At 53.8% G+C, this 6,438-nt stretch overlaps 1 protein-coding gene across 18 annotated transcripts in view; it reads right to left on the minus strand.

The window, feature by feature from the left end:
* The window catches only part of SCRIB (scribble planar cell polarity protein), a 110,612-nt gene extending 104,818 nt beyond the window's left edge, over positions 1-5,794 (minus strand). For 6 of the 18 annotated variants that reach the window (XM_035897595.1, XM_035897614.1, XM_035897668.1 and 3 more), the window contains exon 1: positions 5,524-5,792. The gene's annotated coding sequence lies outside the window, so the exon portion shown is untranslated. Of the gene's footprint in view, positions 1-5,523 lie in introns of all 18 variants that reach the window. The other 12 variants (XM_035897649.1, XM_035897643.1, XM_035897631.1 and 9 more) reach the window with 5 other exon arrangements.
* Positions 5,795-6,438: the final 644 nt, after the last annotated feature.

Consider the following 6,438-nt stretch of genomic DNA (forward strand, 5'->3'; position numbering starts at 1 on the left):
CCCCCCGCCAGCCCCCCCCCAGCACAAGAGGAGGGGACGCTCCTCGCCTGCCACCCCAGGCAGACCCAGGACAAGGAGGAGACGCGTGGACAGGAACGCCGAGCGCACGGAACACAAGCGGCTCCACGTGCCCCTGCAGACACGGGAGCTCAGAGCCAGGGAGGAGACCGACCCTGCACAGGGGGGCTGCTCCCGGGACACAGCCCTCCCCAAGCAGCCTGGCTGCATTTAACCCCACGTATCAGCCCCCGAGGAATGTATTCCAAATACACAGAAGTACTTAAGCATCAGGAATACATTCCAGCTGGGACAAAGCAAGCTGTCCCCAAGCCAAGGGCTCACCAGCTGCTCCTTCCCAGGCATTTGAGCGGGGACTGAGGAATGCAGACCCCTCGGGGGCCAGGCGCAGCAACTGTTCCCGAGGACGGCGGGCAGGAGCTCAGCGGAATCTCTGGTCCAAATGAAGGGACAAACCCATTGAGGGCCACAGAAAGGAAATCCCCAAGCCAGAATTAGATCAGGACGCCACAATTAACACCTCGCTCTTGCAAAGAGCTGGGGGGGAGGGGGGCGCTTACTGACAGGAGCAATTCAGGGTCTCAGACTGCATCTTAAGCACGACAGCAGCAGCGTACAACTGGGTAAACAGAGGGCCCCCCTGCTGAAACCAGAGCACCAGTGACCCCCACCTCGGTCCTGCACAGCGGGTTGGGAGGGGTCCAAAGGACGAGTGCCTCGACACATCGGCGCTCCCTGCGGCAGAGACGGAGCATCCAGTGGCATTTTCACTGAAATATGGCAAAAGCATTCATCTGGAGAGACCTGCTGAGATCATTGCACAGGACAGCGTTCTGCCTACGGGTGAAGCAGCAAAGCCTAATACACCCCAAGTACTACCCAAAGACCTCCCCCCCTTTCCTATCTATGCTACGGCTTGCCTCTTGCCACCCAGCTCCCTCCTGGCAGACCAGCACCTCAGGAACGGCCTTCTCCAGTATAGCAAAGGGACCTCATCTGCCCATCTAGTTTTCTTCTAAACCATCTTCTGAACAAAGAAGGGTCAGCTAGCAATTACAAAAAAAAGTCATTTACTTATCTATAATGCCACAAACATCAGCAAGAGGGGAAAACACCAAGGGTATATAAGAACCTGGTCCAATTGTTTCAGATAGGATTGTATTTTCCTGAGGCAAAAACGCCGTCACCCTGTAAGTTCATACAGGAGACGCATCTCCAGCACTGAGAGGCACCATAAAACAAACAAACAAACAAAAAAGCCTCAGCACATAAGCCCTAACCCTGAAACCGGGGAACCGAGACAAGGCAGAGGAGATTAAGTTTATTAACTGGTTCAGAGCGGGGTACTGGGACTACAGCAGACCGTACGCTCGGGGTTCACGGAAGCTGCTCTGGGGGGCTGGAAAAGTCTTAAGGAAGAGTTAAGTGTCCCTGGTGTGGAAGGAGGCAGGAGATTCTCAGACACAAACAACTCTGAACAGGAAGAGCACAAAGAATAGGAAGGTGACAAAGCGGCTCTCAGGGGAACCGCTCACGCAGACGCCATTAAATACCCTGAACTAGAAATGGAAAAAGGAGTCAGAAACCACGGAGAACCTCACAATGCAAGAGCCCTGCAGGCCATCACATCCCTCTGCCTCAGCTCGCAGTGTCTCTTGCCATCCGCCATGCTCTTTCACCACTGCTCCCTGCCTCCAAGTTTCTATCAGGGAGATGGTGAAACAAGGTTATGAAACCCAAGAATATTCAGGGAAACATCAATGACAGGTCAGAGGAGGCCTAAAGAGGTTAACCTAGTCCTGCCTTTCCCTCTAACCACCAATGAAACGCCGCCTAAACCACTCCTGGCAGGAATTCAGACAATAGCCAAAAGGAGTAAGGAGAGGTCTTGGAGGTGCAAGCAGAGCAGGTCAAGAGCAAATGCTCTGTAGGGCCACCGTGATATCGCGATAACGCTTTAGAGACCGCAGACTGGAACATGAGCAAGGGAAGGCGTCACTGAGGAACAGATGGAATCCCAAAGCTGCAAACTCATTCCAAGCAGCCAACTCGGCAGACGATGCACCCAAGGACACAGAGATGTTATTGACCACACAACGGAGATGTTATCTAGAGGCTGACAACAACCAGGTCAGCTGAATCCAGGTTGGAGAGACTGAGTAGGTGCTTCCATTGATGACCTCCCCACCTCGTACAAAATTGGCACAAAGGAAGATGTGGTGAGAGGCAGTGACGTTTAGTCCACAGTCACCTAAATCTTCATGAACTCTGTACTTCACCGAACCTCTCTGCTGCCCAGTATGCCTCTTCACCTCGCCGTTACGCTCGTTTGAACTTTCTCCAAGACCTGAACTCCTTTTGAGACCCACGCAGGGCAGCACGCCCACTTGCTGTCCCACAGCAAACCTGACCACACACCTTGGAGCTCGCAGAGATGTGAATATTCACAGTCAATTCTTATTTGTAGACCTTAAAGCATAAAATGACTTCTGTGCTCCTCTTTACTATTCCCTTGTTTCCACGTCCAAGAGATTTGTTCACTCTTCTTTCCACAACTGAGCCTGCACTCAGCTATTCCCAGTCCAGCACAAACCCTAAATCCCCCCAGCAGCCACCCAGGATTTTGAAGACAGACAGTTACCACACAGATAGAAAAGGGTGAAACGGCCTGCGCTCGATTCAGCTTCTGGGCAGCGGCACATCCAGGATACCTGGCTTTTGGAGAAACAAAACCACATCCGTTTGTACACATCAACTCACAGGGCCCCTGGACTCCTGGAAGCAACAGAGAGGCACGCCAACCCTGCGCATAGGTCTCCCACGATCAAGTGAAACCAGTTTCTTGTCTGGTTTTGTTAAACAAATGCAGCCTGCAGTTTTGACCCAGCCTGCGATGCATTCACATGCGGAACAAGAGAAGGTGCCCACCAAGCTCTCAAGCTCTCTCAGTGCTCGGCCTCCTTACGGCACGGCAAACCACTGCGGAGCCCGGCCACCGGCGGTTCGTGGCTCCCTGACTTTCTCAGGGAAGGGCTATTAGCACGGAGAGATTAAAAGGAGCAGCTTTACTCCTCCATGGAAGTAAATAAAACCCAGGATCCTCCTTGCAGGCCCCAGATGCCAGGAAATTAAAAGCTGCTCTTAATTAGCTTTGCGAGGCCCCACCTTGGCTTGGGAAAGTGACAAACACCGCTCTCGGGTTTCACCCTGCTCCATGCGGCAGGAGCCGGGCGCTGGACAAAGGACACCCATGCTCTTGCCCCAGGCCAACGGCAGCCAAACAGGAGGAACCACTGAAACCAGGGCTGATTCCACCAGCCCAGAAATGGCCTTGCCAGATGCAAATAGGGACAAGCCAGAACAGGAAGGAACGGGCACTGGACCCAGGCCTCCCCTCCCTGGTGCTCTAGCCCAGTGTCCGTCGCTCATAACTTTCAGGGCAAACTAAAACCAGCTCACTGGCCTATAGAGAAAAGAGTTTTCTGCACTGGGACCAATTTGTGGTGGGAGCTTTGGCAAGGAAGAAGAAAAGCAGAGAAACTGCAATCCCTCCATAGACACCCCCAGGGCTTGCCTCTTCAGCGCCACCACGATTCAAAAACCTGCTACCAAAGCCGGCTCTTCAGCTTCCTCCTTGGTCCCCCCGGCCCCACAACACCCCCTGCCCGCTCCCAGCAGGTCTCCAGCAGCCCGTGCCCCTGCACGCTCCTGCTGACGCAGAGGAGAGGTCTCCTCCCTCCTCCACACCGACTCCTTCATCATTTTCAGTCCCTATCAGCTCCACCCTCGCTTCCTCCTACACCAAGTCCTACGAGCTCCGCTCCACCCAGGTTTCTTCCGACCTCTCCCTTTTGCCTTCCCATACTCCAAACCTGAAAGCACACCAAGAGCCCCTGGGTCCGGCTCTGCTCCTGGGCTGTGACCAGCTCCATCCGCCACCTCCAAATTCCTCCTCTGAATTCCGGACTGTGTTCATTCCTTTCTGGTGAGGCCCACACGCCTGAAGTGCTCATGAAGAGCGGACTGAACGAGTCAGGTGGCTCCTGCAGCTCTAACATAACGATTCAGCACGCTGCAGCCTTGAAGCCTACACCCCTAGCCAAAGGACCTGCTGTGCGTCCTGCTGCCGTAGCGCCTCATGGTCCTGCAGAAATCACCCCATGCAAGCCAGGTAGAGCAACATCAGCACAGAGCACGGCATTTCCTCCTCTGGAATTCAGACACCCTGGAGTTATCGCATGGAATTTATCATTTTCCATTAAACCATGCCGTATCACCCTGGCAGCAAATCCCTGCGACGAGGCAGCAGATGCTGCTAGCACAGATTTAGTCTATCCCTTCAAGCAACCAGAGCATAGCCACCACCATGAGAAATCTGGACCCAAACCAGGCAAGATTCCACATGGGACAGACAAAAAAGAAGGAAAAGCAGACAGAATCGTATTCAGCTCTGCGGGACGGAGAGAAACAAGTGCTCGCTTCTACAGCTCGGAAGAGGGAGCTCAGGAAAGCGCGGTGGTGTCACTCAGAAGTGCCAGGAGGCAGGCGGGTCACCTAATCAGATCAAGAGCAAAGCAGCAGCAGGAAGGGGACATGGGAAGTCCTGGTACAGAAGAAAATGGTGCCGCAGAAAGAGCAAGAGATTGACGGTGCTTCGGGACTCCAGAAGCGTCATGGAGACAAATGAAAGCATGTCAGAAAGAGGTGCCCGGTAGCGGGTGCCAGGTAAGAAAACCCCCAGAGGAGGACTCAGATTAATTCAAACATTTCCAAAGGAAGTTGCTAGCTGTAAAACAAGATGACCTTTCCAAAAGCCAGCCACCCCTCCATTCTTGTGCTTCAAAAACCACCTCCACATGGAAGCCTTCCCCAAAAACCCTGCTTGAGCCCTTGAAACCAAACTTGGCCTGGTCAAGCTTGCTTCCAAGGACTACATACTCATATGAAAGGAGAGCTGCCGCTTTCCTTGCTGATCTCCACTTGCTGCTCACACATCTCAGTAGCCCTTTACACTCCTCTCCCAAGCAATGGGCAGACGCAGCCCTGTCCTGCGCAACACGCCACCTCCCTGCCCACCTTCCTTGGTGGCATGCACAAATCCTCCTCCCAGTCTCTCTCACAAAAGGCGCGTTTCCACGAAGCGCTCCGCTGGAAAGCGTCCTCCCTACCCCGACCAAAGACCTCTCCCCTTGCCCTCCCTCAGGAAAAACACGTGCTCAGATCGAGCGTTGCTTTATTCCCTGGTGGAAGGGCGATTCACTTCCAGTTTTCATCCCATACCCACCTTGCATACCACGCAGACATTAGGTACCTGTCCCTGCCCACGCAGCCCCCAGCAGCAGCACCCTCAAATAGCGCCCTTCCTGGACGTGCCTGGGACTGAGACGCGCCCCCCTTCACCGCTCAGGTCAGTTCTGTTAGCACAGACCATTGGGAGATGTCTTGGGTCAAACCCCAGGTGGGTCCAACCTTGCACCTTGTCCCACCAAACTCCTTATCACCCACCTCCAGACAAGCCGCAGCACCAGCCGGAGGAAACCTGGCGGGGGCTGGAAAGGGGAGAGACACCGGGGCCTACGTCTGCTCACTCTTCCCAACGTGTCTCCAGGGCACAGCGTCTCTAGCCAGCATCCACCAGCTCCTTGGCCTTTTTCAGGAGCAGCTGGCTCGCAGGGGTGCTCTGCTCGTTTCACCTCCTGTTCCCCATCCACGTGTATTTGGCACTCGCCTTGCTTGTGAGGGAGAGGGCATTTCGCATGTTTTGGGCCAGAATCAACCTCTGGAGGTCATTTAGGTTTTGCCAGGGATGGGCTGATGCCCATCACGACTGGAGAAAGCCCATAGCAGCTGCAGACGGCTCTTGACAGGCGAGAATGTGAGTGCAGCGGTCCAAGACCACGCCTCTCCTTGGATACCCAGCACAAGCAAAACGGTGTCATTGTGCACACTCATTTTTGGCCGTTTTTCTCTTCCATGAACTGGTCCACTTCTTTCCTGAGCTCACGTAAGCTTGGAGCACCCATTACGTCACACGGCAAGTAGCTCTACACTCCAGCTTAACTACGGTTTGCATGAAAATAATTTAATTTATTCTGAGTCCTTTCTGGTTTCACTTTATGGCCTCCAGTCCTTGTGCAGGAAGAAACGGTGGGCACTTGCTCCCTGCTCATTCCCTCCGGGCCACCCGTGATACTCCAGACCTCCGTCGCCTGATGGGGGAATGGCGCTGTCTTTTGCAGACAGACTGAAGACATCTTGTGAAAGTTTATTTTCCTTGTGCGAAAGCTGTTGCACGTTGGGTCCGATCACGCCATTTCCTGCTCCCTGTACCTCTTCTGACTTTACAACACCTCTTTTGAGACCAGAGGACCCGAACCTTATCTGTCTGTTCTCTACTGTTTTCCTAATAACTCTTTGCCA

The sequence above is a fragment of the Egretta garzetta genome, unplaced genomic scaffold, assembly GCF_000687185.1.
Source record: "Egretta garzetta isolate BGI_Z169 unplaced genomic scaffold, ASM68718v1 scaffold460, whole genome shotgun sequence".
Lineage (NCBI taxonomy): Eukaryota > Metazoa > Chordata > Aves > Pelecaniformes > Ardeidae > Egretta > Egretta garzetta.